Here is a 16,023-nt window from a genome sequence, read left to right as displayed (position 1 = left end):
TTAAACACCCCTATAAATGTAATCTTTTGCTTCTACCTTTCGTTCCTCCTGCATCCAGTTTGTGAACATGCTGCTCTTCTAGCTTACCCTGCTTTTCCCAACCTCACAGCCAGAGCTAGCCCGCCCTGCCTAAGTATCCAGCCCTCCGCCCTTTGCCTGCCCACTACACTCTCATTGGCTGTTAGGAATCTGCCGCAGCGCTGACCTTTATCATTCATTCCAGAATTGGTGTAAATACTTTTATGCCCAAAAATGACAAAAGTATTCTCGGAGTGATACCTTTATTGACTAACCAGAAAAAAATATATACTGTATATGCAAGCTTTCATAGCACAGATGCTCCTTCTTCAAGCAATATTACAAATTAATTCATAAGACAAAAGGCACAACATTTAAGAGCTGTTACAGCAAGACATTTGTTCATGAGGTAGAGGGGGTGATGCCTCATATTGATAAGTCAAAGAGATCAAATTTAGGGTTTTTAGTTGCAAATGGCAAGTCTGTGGGAATGTTTAATTATTTACAGACCATCTGGTGGAGGTGTGAATTGAATCCATGTAGTGAGTCATAAATCCTGGGGTTAGACTGAGTCCAGTTGTCAAGCAATTGAGCATCCTTATCAATTTGAATTCCCAATTTTTTCTCTTTCTGTCATCCTTGAAATGACCTTTTAGTACTAAAACGTTTAGATCTTTCATACAGTGTCCTGGGCCAGAGAAATGTTTTCCCACAGGCGTGTCCAGTTCATTCTTAAAGGGGTTGTCCAGTACTTTAGATTACCCCCAATGTATCCCCCCTGTGAGCAGCGCTATCCTTGGCCGCCAATGATAGCATCGCTCACAGGCAGTATCTGCAACGTAAGCTAATTACAAAAATCCTTAGGGGCCCCTTTGGGGGGGTAATCTAAAGTACTGGACAACCCCTTTAATTGTGTGTCTGTGCAAATTCATTCTCGTTTGCAGTTTTTGCATCGTTTCTCCAATATAGACTCCTTCCGGGCACCCTGTACATTGTATCATGTCACCACATTGGATGATGTACATGAAAAGACATCCATGTGACGCGCCCCCTGAGCCGTGGGGGGATACCCGGAGCCGGTCCTTGTAGATGCTGGGGGTTGTAGTCACTTGACAAAGTATCTCACACCATCCTTATTGAAAAAATGACCAAGTATGCAACGGACCAGGCAACTGTTAGGTGGATTCATAACTGGCTTAGTGATCGGACTCAAAGGGTGGTTGTAAATGGCTTCACATCCAGCTGGATGAATGTCTCAAGTGGGGTACCACAGGGCTCCGTCCTGGGACCTGTATTGTTCAACATCTTTATCAATGATTTAGATGAAGGAATTGAGGGTAAACTGATTAAATTTGCTGATGACACAAAGCTAGGAGGGATAGCTAATACTAGAGAAGAGAGAGAGAGGATTCAAAAAGACCTAAATAAACTGGAGCAGTGGGCAGCAACCAACAGAATGGTTTTTAACAGGGAAAAATGCAAAGTACTACATCTGGGCAATAAAAATGAAAAAAGCACATACAGAATGGGAGGAATAGAGCTAAGCAACAGTACATGTGAAAAAGACTTAGGTATACTAATAGATCATAGACTGAACATGAGTCAACAGTGTGATGCAGCAGCAAAAAAGGCAAATACAATTCTGGGATGTATTAACAGAAGCATACAGTCTAGATCACGTGAAGTCATTATCGGTCTTTACTCCTCTTTGGTCAGACCTCATCTGGAATACTGTGTACAGTTTTGGGCACCACATTTTAAAAAAGACATAGACAAACTGGAGCAAGTTCAGAGAAGAGCGACCAGAATGGTGACTGGTCTGCAAACCATGTCCTATGAGGAACCGTTGCAGGATTTGGGAATGTTTAGCTTGCAAAAAAGAAGACTGAGAGGAGACTTAATAGCTGTCTACAAATATGTCAAGGGCTGTCACATTGTAGAAGGATCATCTTTATTCTCATTTGCACAAGGAAAGACTAGAAGCAATGGGATGAAACTAAATGGGAGGAGACACAGATTAGATATTAGAAAAAACTTTTTGACAGTTAGGGTGATTAATGAGTGGAACAGGCTGCCACGAGAGGTAGTGAGTTCCCCTTCAATGGACGTCTTCAAACAGAGGCTGGACAGACATCTGTCTGAGATAATCTAGTGAATCCTGCTTTGAGCAGGGGGTTGGACCAGATGACCCAGGAGGTCCCTTCCAACTCTACCATTCTATGATTCTATGATTCTATGATTCACCGTGGCGGCGACCCGGTCCGTGACCCAGGGCGGTCAAATCAGGGTAGTTTGTGTATAGTCCGACTACGCCACCTGTGGAATGCGGTTATTGGGAACCGCCACTGCGGAGCAGTCCACTGAAGCTGATGGTGTGTGCAGCAGGGTGATGTAACTCCCCACAGGAGGAGTGTAGCTTCAGGGCAGCGTGACTGGATGATGGTGGTGATAGTGCCTGGATCAGTAATGATAACACGGAGTCATTGCAGTGGAGTCCTAGGGTCTTTACTGGTGGCAATTATATAGGCCCCAACGGGAGTACTTGCTAGGGATGAGGGCCTGGTCAGTCTGGGAGCAATCCTAGAATCCTCCTGGCCAGGTGGAGTTGTAGGGCTGCCGTTCTGACTGTACTCTTTTGCTATCCCGCTTATAGTCGTGTTGTAGCCCACGTCTCTGAGTGTAACGTGCTGTGCTCACCCGTATGGCTGGCGACTCGGACCTCGTGGATTCCTCACTCCTCTGTGGCGTTACTGGTCCTTTCGTGTGGCTGAGCCTCCGAGCTTCTGTTGGGCCAGGAGACCTGCAATCTCCTGCCCTGCGGTATCTGCTGCTGGGCCTGAAGGGTCCCACAGCCTCGGACTCCGGTGTCCGGTTCTCTGTGTATACTGGCCAGGACGAGCTAACTCCAGCTCCAGTCCCTGGCTCCTTGCTCCTTCTTGTCCTATCTCACTCCTGACACTAGACTCGACTCCCTAACCCCGCCTCCAGATCCAGTTATATAGGGCAGGATCCTCCCCTTTCTGTTCTGAGGCAGGAGGTGTTGCAGGTCATGTGTTCCTAACCAGGAAACTCCTGTTTTGCTCCCAGACATGGTATTACTACCACTGTGGCAACCAGACCCTCTGGGGTGCCACATTCCCCCCTAGTAAATTTCAGTACTCCGGGACTGAACATATTTTGCAAAATAACAGGTAACAAATATAATAGCAAATACAAGGTACATTAGGAATATTTACAAGTATTACAGTCTTTATAGGTCACAGTATAGTCCGTAACCAGGTGTAGTTTGAGGGACTCGTCCAAAACCCTCCACGGAGGCCCTGGGGTGGCTGCAGGGCATTGATGATCCGGATGTTGGACCACGTCTTCAGCCACCTGCACGGGTTTTTGTTCTGTGGTCTGGCACAAAAGGGGCACTTTACAGGTGCAACTATTTACAGGCAAAGTTTTTGGTTATCCATTGTCCATAACCTGAAAGTCTTTTTGGACCCTGTCGGGTAACTGGAAAAACATATTTAGTACACACATACTAACATTTCAGTTATATTTTACATTTCAAATTCTCCATCGAGCAGGGATCTGACCTCTGGTGATTCTGGTAGACCTACGTAACACACTGTCTGTCTGTGTTCTACCTTGGTCCCCTGTATTTACCCCTGGTGTGGCGGGTTCAGCGTGAACTGCGCTACAGGTATTTTGAGGTGTCACTGGTAGGTTGGGCAGCTTCCTACGGATCCTTTGGCTTACCGTGGGTACTACAGGCTCGCTACTAGCAGAGGGTAGATTCTCCTGGTCTGCTGATGAGGAATCTTCTGTCTCCGGGGCCAATGGTTCTTCCAACTCTACTGGGACTTCTACGGCTCCCTGAGGGGCTGGTTGGAGAAATGTAAGGACTGGTACAACAATGGCATTATTCACTTGCGTCCATGACCGGGGAAATTCTCTGAGTACTGTGCTGACCATTTCTTCCACTTCCTCTGCGGGTTGAGGGATATCTTGGCCTTCTTCAGCATGCTGTAGCTGCTTGGGACACTTCTTCAGGTGGTCTCTGGAAACTGTTGCTGTCGTTTCTCCTCCATCCTTACTTATGAGGTACACCTTGGTGTTATCATGATTTGATGGTAGAATGGTGTACGGCTCTTTTTCCCACTGGTCATCCAATTTATGGAGCCGCCTTTTTCTCTTTAGGACTTGCTCTCCCGGTGACAAGGGGGCAGCAGGTGCATGTTGATTGTAAGTCTTCTCTTGCCTTTCTCTTGCTTGGGACAGACTTCTTTCAACACTTTCCTGTACCTTACGGTATTGCTGTTGCCGCTCAGTGTCCCAATCCGCATCCGGTGAGGAGTCCTCTGGTGTCAGAACTCCCATATCCAGATCGATGGGCAACTTACCAGGTCTCAGTCTCATCTGGTACGCTGGTGTGCAGTTGGTGGAGTTCACTGGGATATGATTGCAGAGGTCCACCAGGTCTGGCAACTTTTCTGGCCACAGACTGCGTTCCTCCAGGGGCAATGTCTTCAGTAGGTCTATCACCACCTGATTCATCTTTTCACACATCCCGTTGGTCTGGGGGTGATAAGGCGTTGTCCTGATCTTCTTGCAGCCGTATAGGTTGCAGAATTCCTGGAATACTTCTGCTTCGAAGGCCGGACCTTGGTCAGTTAGCACACGTTCTGGGTAACCATGCGGGCAGCAGAAGTGCTGCTCGAAAGCTCTGGCTGCTGTCTGAGCCGTTTGGTCCTTGACTGGCACTACTACCAGGAACCGGGAGTAGTGGTCTACGATGGTGAGAGCATAGACATAGCCTGACCTGCTCGGGGATAGCTTCACATGGTCCAGGGCTACCAGTTTGAGTGGCTGCTTGGTAATGATGGGCTGCAGGGGAGCCCTCTGGCTGTCACAGTTTTTTCTTCTCAGGTTGCATGGTCCGCATTCTCGACACCACCTCTCGGCTGCTTTCCTCATGGCAACCCAATAGAACCGTTCACGTAGCCGGACTTCCAGCTTCTTCCATCCAAAATGTCCTGATCCATCGTGGTACGCTTCCAGGACCATAGACGCATCTCGCCTCGGGACTACCACCTGCCAGACCAGCTCATGTGTCCAGGAGTTGAAAGTTCTTCGACACAGCTTCCCTTCATAGATGAACAGCTTGCTCTTTTCTTTCCACAGCTGTTTGGTTTCTTCTGGAGCATCTGAATCAGAGTATGAGTCAGCTTGTGTCAGCAACTCTTTGACTAGGCGAACAGCCGGGTCACTGTCGTGTGTTTCTGCCCATCCATGGTGGGGCAATGGATTGAACGTGGCTTCTCTTTTGGCAGAGCACCTGTTCTTCACACAATGGGAGCACTGCTTTATCCCATGGCGGTGGAATGCGGGGATTTCTATCTCTTCCAGCTCCTCTGGGTCTTCTCCCCCGTCTGGCAAGTTAGGCATTCTGGACAGCGCATCTGCGTTTGCATTCTTGTGCCCAGCCCGGTACTTGATGGTGAATTCGTAATTAGACAGTCGGGCCATCCATCTTTGTTCCAGGGCACCAAGTTTTGCAGTGTCCAAGTGTGTCAGTGGGTTATTATCCGTGTACACAGTGAATTTGGACGAGGCGAGATAATGTTTGAAGCGCTCAGTCACAGCCCAGACGATGGCAAGGAACTCCAACTTGAAGGAGCTGTAGTTTTTTGGGTTTCTTTCTGTGGGCCGGAGCTTCCTGCTGGCGTAGGCTATCACCCTTTTTCTGCCTTGCTGGATCTGGGACAGCACCGCTCCTAGTCCCACGTTGCTCGCGTCCATGTGAAGGATGAAGGGTTGGCCATAATCAGGGTCGGCCAGGACCTCGTCTCCTGTTAGGGTCATCTTCAACCTGGTGAAGGACTCATCTTCCAGCTTGTCCCATTTGAATGGTGGTTTCTTGTTCTTGGCCTTCCTGGACTGGCCTATCAGGAGGTCCTGCATGGGTGCCGCCATCTTGGTGAAGCCTGGTATAAACCTTCGGTAGTAGCCTACCAACCCGAGGAACTGCCGCACTTCTTTGATGGTGGAAGGTCTCGGCCAGTCCTTGATTACGGTGACCTTGTCGGGGTCTGGTGCTACACCGTCAGCACTTACCACATGTCCTAAGTACTGTACTTTGGGCTTCAGCAGGTGGCACTTAGACGGCTTCACCTTCAGGCCAAAGCCAGCCAGGGCTTCAAACACTTCCGCCAGGTGCTTCAGATGATCCTCATATGTTTTGGAGTATACGATGACGTCATCCAGGTACAGCAGGACTGTCTCGAAATTCTTATGCCCTAGACAGCACTCCATCAACCGCTGGAAGGTTCCTGGGGCATTGCAGAGCCCGAATGGCATGCAGTTGAACTCGCTGAGGCCCATCGGGGTGGTGAATGCGGTCTTTTCCTAATCCGCCTCTGCTACAGGAACCTGCCAATACCCACTAGTAAGATCCAAAGTAGAGAAATAATTAGCAGATTTTAACGCAGCTAGCGACTCCTCAATCCTGGGTAGCGGGTATGCATCTTTATGCGTTATGCGGTTAATTTGCCTGTAGTCTACACACATTCTCATTGTGCCATCCTTTTTCTTTACAAGAACTAATGGAGCTGCCCAGGGGCTACAACTGTCTCTTATTACCCCAGTCTCCTTCATCTCTCGCAACATCCCTTTGGCATTTTGGTAGTGTGCTGGCGGTACAGGCCGGTACCTTTCTTTAATGGGTGGATGGTCTCCCGTGGGGATATGGTGTTGAACCCCCTTTACCTGCCCGAAGTCGAATGGGTGTTTACTGAAGACCCTTTCATACTCTTGGACCGCCCGGTATACTCCTTGTTTTTGGTGTTGAGGGGTGGAGTCAGTGCCCACATACAGCTTCTGACACCAGTCCTCCATCTGTCCCTTGGAGCCATTATCCTCCGCCTGTTTGGATGGAGGCAAGGGTTCCACTGTCTTTGTAGAATTGTGATTGACGGTGAATAGTTTGGCCAGGGTGGCATACCGGGGCAAATGGAGTTCTTTTTCCCCAATATTTAGGATGCGGACTGGCACTCTCCCATGGCGGACATCATTCACCCCCCTGGCTGTCAAAATGGTGGGCCTACTGTCGGAGAAGACGGGCTCTAACAGGGCCTGGTAATCTCTACCCCGGAGACCGATTGCTGCCCGGCACCATATCAGCATTTCACTTCTTGGGGGCATGGCAATAGGGAATGGGTCACTCATGCTGACACTGCCAATTTCTCCACCAGACAGCTGTACCTGTTGTCTTTTCATCAGGGCTCTGATCTCTCTTTGTAGAACCCACGGCTGACTGGAACTAGCGGTCTCTGCAACCTGCTGTAATAAGACAATTATTTCTGCAAGACAATTTTCAATGACATTAGTGCCTAAGGTTATCATGGGATGACTTTCTTGGCGATCAATGTTGACAATAATCAGTCCTTGTGCTGGCAGTTTGACTTTGCCAACCTTTATGGTCACTTCTTTGAACCGCACCTGAGGTACGGGTTGACCATTGCTGGCATAAATGCTCAAATGTTCATCTGGACGGCGGGTAATGTCAGAGTCAGTCCAGTACCGTTTGAAAAGAATGTAGGGGATGGTGGTCACCTGGGATCCAGTGTCCAGCAATGCGCTCATTGGAAAGCCGTCCAGCACGACAGGTAGGACCGGTCGTCCTCCCACATATTTGTCTCACCAGCTTGATGGGCCTGGTGGTCTTATGCCTGGGGGTTGGTCCTCTGCCCCAGGTTTTGCTTGTTTAAATGACAGTACCTTGCATAATGTCCTGGCTGGTTGGAGCGGCGGCAGATGGGTTGTCCGTCCTGGTCGTAGCGGTCGCTGTTCCTCCCTCTGGATGGTGGAATCCTCTTCTGTCGGCGCCACGTGACGTCCTCCGGACTGGAAGCCAGCTGGATCTTTCCTTTGGGATACATCTGCAAGGACTGGTAAGTTTTGGTTAGCGCAGCTACACTTTTAGTTAACTCTTGGACCTGATGGTGCAGGTCTGCAGACAGGGCATTGTCCATAGTCTGTGCATCAGCTCCTACAGGCTCCGGGGAAAAGGGTGCCACCTCCTGGTGGTAGGTGATAGCTGTAGCGCCACCTGGTGCTGGTTCTCGTAGCACCCGGATGGCCCTGTCCTTAAACTGAGCAAAGTCCAAGTCAGGGTTTTGCAGAGCCATTATGCGCAGCTGGGTTCGGTGGGCGCTGGACAGTAAACCCTCTAATTGCTCAGTTAACAGGCTGTTTTCATCACGCACACTGTCAGGGTCTACCTGTTTGATGGCCCTCAGCGCCTCCTGTAGGTTTAAAGCATAGTCCCGTACACTGTCCTGTGCCCGTTGTCTGCACCCATAAAACTTCATCTTTATCTCTGCTGTAGTACGGGTGTCAAAAGTGTCCTTTAGGCGGCCAGTATCTCTTTTACAGTCCCTTTTTCTCTGGCTGACCAGGATTTTATTCTCTCTGGGCTGCACCAATCAACTGGCCTATAAGGATGCTCACTTTCTGCTCCTCGGACAGGGGATATACTTTAAATAAACTGCTTAGTCGCTCCTTGAAGTGACTCAGGGTGTGCGACTCTCCTGAGTATTGGGGCAACCACGCCGCCCCCGGTATATATGGCATGGAGAGTGGCATTACCGTGGCAGTGGTCGCTCCGGTGGTTGAAGTTCCCTCCATATCGGACGTCTTCCTCCCCCCTAGTGAACCGTGGCCTACCTTCCTTCTCTTTTCTTCCGTAGGCCGCAGTTCCGCAGGCGATGGTTTCCGCTGAGGACCTGGCGTCGCTTGCTTCTGACGTCAGCGCTCGCTGGGGCTCCTTCCAGGATCTGGCGCTGCATCCGTGCGTGGGGTGGGGCTTTGGACTTTGCGCCTTTCCAGCGGTTACGCCCCTCTTCTTTCCACGCGGCGATCCGGAAATGGCGGCCAATGGCTGTAAACCGGCGACAAATAGCGGGAAATATTCACCACGGTAGGTGACACAGTCTGTGAAGGCGCGCAGTACCCGGTGGTAGTGGGCACTCAATCCTGCCGACTACGCCAAAGGCAGTATCTGCAATGTAAGCTAATTACAAAAATCCTTAGGGGCCCCTTTGGGGGGTAATCTAAAGTACTGGACAACCCCTTTAATTGTGTGTCTGTGCAAATTCATTCATCGTTTCTCCAATATAGACTCCTTCCGGGCACCCTGTACATTGTATCATGTCACCACATTGGATGATGTACATGAAAAGACATCCATGTGACGCGCCCCCTGAGCCGTGGGGGGATACCCGGAGCCGGGCCTTGTAGATGCTGGGGGTTGTAGTCACCGTGGCGGCGACCCAGTCCGTGACCCAGGGCGGTCAAACCAGGGTAGTTTGTGCATAGTCCGACTACGCCACCTATGGAATGCGGTTATTGGGAACCGCACCTGCGGAGCAGTCCACTGAAGCTGATGGTGTGTGCAGCAAGGTGATGTGACTCCCCACAGGAGGAGTGTAGCTTCAGGGCAGCGTGACTGGATGATGGTGGTGATAGTGCCAGGATCAGTAATGATAACACGAGGGCCTGGTCAGTCTGGGAGCAATCCGAGAATCCTTCTGGCCAGGTGGAGTTGTAGGCCTGCCGTTCTGACTGTACTCTTTTGCTATCCCGCTTATAGTCGTGTTGTAGCGGTACTGGTCCTTTCGTGTGGCTGAGCCTCCCGGCTTCTGTTGGGCCAGGAGACCTACAATCTCCTGCCCTGCAGTATCTGCTGCTGGGCCTGAAGGGTCCCACAGCCTCGGACTCCGGTGTCCGGTTCTCTGTGTATACTGGCCAGGACGAGCTAACTCCAGCTCCAGTCCCTGGCTCCTTGCTCCTTCTTGTCCTATCTCACTCCTGACTAGTGTTGAGCCACCCCCGTAGTGTTCGGGTTCGGTTCGTCGAACACCGGGATGTTCGAGGAACTGTTCGTCGAACTGTTCGTCGAACACCTTAGAACAGAGGTCCCCAACCTTTTTTGCACCAGGGACCGGCTTTAAGCAAGACCAGTTTTCCATGGCCCGGTGGGGGTGGGGGCGGGGCTTTGGTCATATGGGGGTGTGGTTGTGGAGGGGTGGAGCTGTATGGGGAGGATGCTGGCGGGACCTCGGTGTACAGCGCTGCTAAGTAGCAGCATTGTACATTGAGCGTCAGTGTATACAGCGCTGCTGCTTAGCAGCGCTACACACTGAACACCGGTACCGGGAGCCGCGTCACTGAAGCCAGTCTGCTGCCCCAGCACGCCCCACATAACATGTTCTGCCGGGGGCGTGTCAGTGAGGAGAGCCTGCCGCCCCACCCCGTCAGGAACACACCATGCTGTGCAGGAGGGCCGCGTCACTAAGACCCGCCCCGTGACGTACAACAGGTACCATGCTGTGCTGTGGAGGGCTGCGTCACTAAGACCCGCCCGACGCCCCACCCCGTCCTGCATAATGTTCTCTGCCGGGAGCTGCGAGCTGTCACGGCTATGGCAGAAAACATTATAAATCCACACAGAGCGAGTTCTGACCAGGCGCAGGGCCGCGGAGCTAGCTGTCAGCGGCAGGGCCGGCTCCAGGTTTTTCTGGGCCCCGGGCGAAAGAGTCTCAGTGGGCCCCTTTAACACATACCACGATTCATGATGCAGAGATACGGCGGAGAAATATATATATATAGTACAATGCAAAGATTTCACTTCATGAGTGATATCTATTGTAAATTCTACAATAGCTCAGAAACCGGTGAATCGCTCCACACAGAATAGTGGCCCCCATATAAGGCTCCATACGGAATACTGGTCCCCATATAACGCCCATACGGAATACTGGCCCCCATATAACGCTTCATACGGAATACTGGCCCCCATATAAGGCCCCATACGGAATACTTGCACCCATATAAGGCCCCATACGGAATACTTGCCCCCATATAAGGCCCCATACGGAATACTTGCCCCCATATAAGGCCCCATACGGAATACTGGCCCCCATATAAGACCCCATACGGAATACTGGCCCCCATATAAGGCTCCATACAGAATACTGGCCCCCATATAACGCTCCATACTGGATACTGGCCCCCATATAACGCTCCATACAGGATACCGGTCCCCATATAATGCTGCATGCAGGCTGTTACCCCCCACAAATTGCCCCATACAGGCTGTCCCCCCCTTATAATGCTCCATGCAGGCTGTTACCCCCCACATAATGCCCCATACAGGCCCCTCCCTTTTAATGCTCCATGCAGGCTGTTACCCCCACATAATGCCCCATACAGGCTGCCCCCCCCCCTTCTAATGCTCCATGCAGGCTGTTCCCCCCCACATAATGCCCCACACAGGCCCCCCCCTTTTAATGCTCCATGCAGGCTGTTACCCCCCACATAATGCCCCATACAGGCTGCCCCCCCTCTTTATAATGCCCCATGCAGGCTGTCACCCCTCCTCTTTATACTGCCCCATGCAGGCTGTCACCCCCCCTCTTTATAATGCCCCATGCAGGCTGTCACCCCTCCTCTTTATAATGCTCCATGCAGGCTGTCACCCCTCCTCTTTATAATGCCCCAAGCAGGATGCCCCCCCTCCCCTCTTTATACTGCCCCATGCCTCCATACATTAAAAAAAAAAAAAAAATCAAATACTCACCTCCCTTCTCCTCACCTGCTACCTGCTGCCCGCCGCTCGCTGCTCGGCTCCGAACTCCAGCGTTGTCGTTTCTTCCCGCTCAGCGCTCCCTGTGACGGCTCAGGGGAGGGCGCGGTGTAAAGACGTCACCGCGCCCTCTGACCTGAGACGTCACAGGGAGCGCAGAGCAGGAAGACAGCTGATCTGCGGAGGCACGGGGAGAGGTAAGTATCGGGCTGCCGGGGCCCTGAGCAAGCGGCGGAGAAGGGCGGGCGCTGACACCGCTCTCCTCCGCCCATAGCCCAGCGGGGTGCGCGACCGCCAGTGGGCCCCTCTGCCTGCTCAGAGCCCCGGCATTTGCCCGGGTGCTGACGCCGGCCCTGGTCAGCGGCGCCGCGGACCGGCTGAAAAACCCCAACGGCCCGGTCCTGGTCCGCGGACCGGCGGTTGGGGACCTCTGCCTTAGAACACCGTCGAACACCGTTAAAACCAATGGCAGGCAAACAAAAACACATAGAAACACATAGAAAACACCTTCAAAGGTGTCCAAAAGCTGACAAACTGCTCAGAAGACGCTCTCTTTAAAAAAGCCGGCCGGCAATTCAGCAGCGGCATACACCGGTACCCGACAATTTAAACAAGAAGGAATAGAGCATCACACATAGATTAGATAGATAGAAACATGTCAGTCACATATATAAGAAGTACAGTGACAGTGTTGGTTACTGTACTTGTCATTTAGTGTAAAGGATTTATTAAAAAAAATATTAGTGTTTTCAGGCACCGTCTCTTTAAAAAAAGCCGGCCGTCAATTCAGCAGCGGTACCCGACAATTTAGAACAGAAAGAATAGAGCTTCACACATAGATTGGATAGATAGAAACATGTCAGTCACATATATAGTAAGTACAGTGACAGTGTTGCTTACTGTACTTGTCATTTAGTGTAAAGGATTTATTTAAAAAAATAATAGTGTTTTCATGCACAGTCTCTTTAAAGAAGCCGGCCGGCAATTCAGCATCTGTACCCGACAATTTAGAACAGAAAGATAGAGCATCACACATAGATTAGATAGATAGAAACATGTCAGTCACATATATAAGAAGTACAGTGACAGTGTTGGTTACTGTACTTGTCATTTAGTGTTAAAATAAAGGACAGCGTGGGAAAATTCTCCTGCACTCAGCGCTTCAGCCTGAGAATTTTCCCACGCTGTCAGTGACGTGCATGAGGTGAGCTGAGTTTATTGGACATGAACTCACCTCATGCACGTCACTGACAGCGTTGGAGAATTCTCACGCTGAAGCGCTGAGTGCAGGAGAATATTCCCACGCTGTCCTTTATTTTAACACTAAATGACAAGTACAGTAACCAACACTGTCACTGTACTTCATATATATGTGACTGACATGTTTCTATCTATCTAATCTATGTGTAATTCTCTATTCTTTCTGTTATAAATTGTCGGGTACCGGTGTATGCCGCTGATGAATCGCCGGCTTTTCGTTTTTCACTGTGAGCACTGTTCCCATTGATTTGGGCAATCACTGTAATGCCACAAACACCATGGCTGTGGCATTACAGTGAGTGGCAGACAATCCCTGCATGATTGGTGCTCTAAATAGCGCCAGACATGCAGGACACACTTTTGGTGCACGAACAGTTATCGAACATAACCTCGAACAGCCGAATTTTTTGCAAATCGTTCGCATTCGTCGAACAACTCGAACACCGCCCAAAACAGCTCGAATTTGAGATTGGCGAACAGTTCTAATCGAACACCGCTCATCTCTACTCCTGACACTAGACTCCCTAACCCCGCCTCCAGATCCAGTTATAAAGGGCAGGATCCTCCCCTTTCTGGTCTGGGGCAGGAGGTGTTGCATGTCATGTGTTCATAACCAGGAAACTCCTGTTTTGCTCCCAGACATGGTATTACTACCACTGTGGCAACCAGACCCTCTGGGGTGCCACACATGATTTTGTAGTCCTGATTTGTGTTTGGTATACAGACTGTATTTGATGGCAATATGTGGGTACAAGTTTTGCATTTTTTGTTTTTACATGGGAATGTGCCCGTCACTGATGGTGTTTGCTACTCCAAATGCATAGCTACTGTTTGTGTATCAAGTAATTCTCAACCCTTTACCCCATGTATATTTGTGAGTGAGTGCCTTCAGCTCCGCCTTCTGTGTAGATTCACTGGGGGTAGAGGTTTTCGTGTGAGTACGTTACCGTCTTGGATTACTGCATACACAGTGACAAAGTGTCCTTGTTTCTCCTTGTATACATTCAGAGGATGCAACCACAGATCTATAGCACATGGGCAGGGCCCTGTCTACACTGTCAAGCCTGACAGAGTAGTATGCGACTAGACGCTGTTTACACCATGAATTTTTGTAAACACCCTGGTAGCAAAGCCATCAAACTCGTGACAAAACAAGGTGAATAGTTTGGTATAATCCGGGATCCAATGTGGGTGATTTAGTCAGGATTGCCTTGAGGTCATGGAATGATGCCAACGCTTTGGGAGTAAGACAAAAGGGGTGAATATTCAAGCAATCATACAGTGGTCGCAGGAGTTGGGAGCAATTGATGATCAATGGGCGGTAATAACTGACAAGCCCAATAAATGTCCTTAGGGACCTGGGGGACTGAGGGATCTTGTGTTGCTGTATCAAATCAATTCTCTCCAGGGTCAAGTGTTTGATGCCGGGGAAGATGCATTAACCGAGGAAGGTGACAGTAGAGAGGCAGAGTTGAAGTTTGTCTTTAGAGGCCTTGCAACTATTCTCGGACAAGAAAATGAGCAAAGACTAAGGCTGTGTGCCCACTATGCATTTTTAAGCGTTTCTGCAGCGGCAATTCCACTGCAGAAACGCTTAAAAAACGCTTGGTAGGTCTGCAATGTTCCCCAATGATAATCCGCATGTGCTGTGCACATGCTGCGGAAATTTCCACTACGGATTATCATTGCGGAAAAATCCGCAGCACTACCAATTATTTTGCGGAATCGCAGCTTTTTCGCCGCCATTGACTTGCATTGGTCCGCATGGAATCCGCATCACTGCATCTGCACATGCGGATATCATGCTGTTCAATGTGTGGATGGTACCCGGGTTTGGAGAAGAGGAGACTCTCATCCAGACCCAGGTACCATAGTGCCTGTAAAAAAAAGAATAAAAGAATAAAATAAAAAATATATATTATACTTACCTTTTAGTCCACCGCGAGCTGCTGGCAAGCCAGGATGGATCGGATAAGGACACCAGGGTCATCAGAAGGTAAGTATAATATTTATTTTTTATTTTTTTACCATTCTTTTGGTCACACTATACATGCCGGTTGCCGGTTGGATGGATTTATATAGTTTGACCAAGTTGTCAAGCACTTTCCAAGTGATACTAAAATCTCTTGGAAAGCGCTTGACAACTCGCATGAGGAAATGCAAGTGAAGAACGCTTCACTTCCGCATGCGTTTTTTCTGCCAGGGAGATGCAGAAACGCTCAGGAAAAAGCCAGAGCATTTCTGCATCGTGGCCACATAGCCTAAGTCTCTTTAGCACAAACTGATGGATCCACTACATCAAAGCAACAGATCATCAGTATACTGCTTTAGGACAAACAAGGAATGTTTAGGAATCCCAGTCTGCATACAGGTGGAAAAGATGTCAGGATAGTTTGCGGCCCCCTGAGGCAGTACAACCCAGGTGTACACTTTCCCCTGCAAAGAGAAGGCAAAATATTGCCATGAATCTTCTGTGACGAAATCAGAGAAGAAGGCATTTGCCGAGTCTATTACGGTAAAGCATTCAGCAGAGTGTGAGGATTGGACACCTGTGGGGAATTAATAACAGTGATAGCATTCATACGATATGGTGATATGGTCACGGACCATATGATAAGTAGTGGTTGGCCTTTTGCACTTTCTTCTTAACTGGAAACAGAGATGTAGTGTTACTGTAGGGGCTTTTGACAAGCACCACCGGATGCTTGTCCAAAAGCTCCAGCAATTGCTCACCTATAGCCTCCTCTTGAGCATGAGTTCAAACAGTACTGGCGTACACAAACTGGTTTAGCATCAGATTTTAATTGAATTTGGACAGGCTGAACTGGTTATCAGTTCATCAGTTTTTGACTACGCCCAAGGGTGGGAGGGAACCCGAGAAAACCATTCAGGCTCCTCCCCCCAGGTGCAGGTGGCAATTGAGGATACGCCACCAAGGACATAAGTGTACACAAGTGTTCCTCATGTAAGGGGGTGACAATTTGAGGACTACCAGAGGAACTGATGCTTTCGTGGTGCTAAGTACATCTGTACCCAGCAGGCTGTATGGACAACTTGAACTGACTGGTACACATAGAATCATAGAATCCTAGAATGGTAGAGTTGGAGGG

Source organism: Phyllobates terribilis, unplaced genomic scaffold, assembly GCF_046119375.1.
Source record: "Phyllobates terribilis strain yellow unplaced genomic scaffold, ASM4611937v1 Scaffold_4__5_contigs__length_816908805, whole genome shotgun sequence".
In the NCBI taxonomy this organism is placed as follows: domain Eukaryota; kingdom Metazoa; phylum Chordata; class Amphibia; order Anura; family Dendrobatidae; genus Phyllobates; species Phyllobates terribilis.
Note: the sequence above shows the minus strand (reverse complement) of the source record.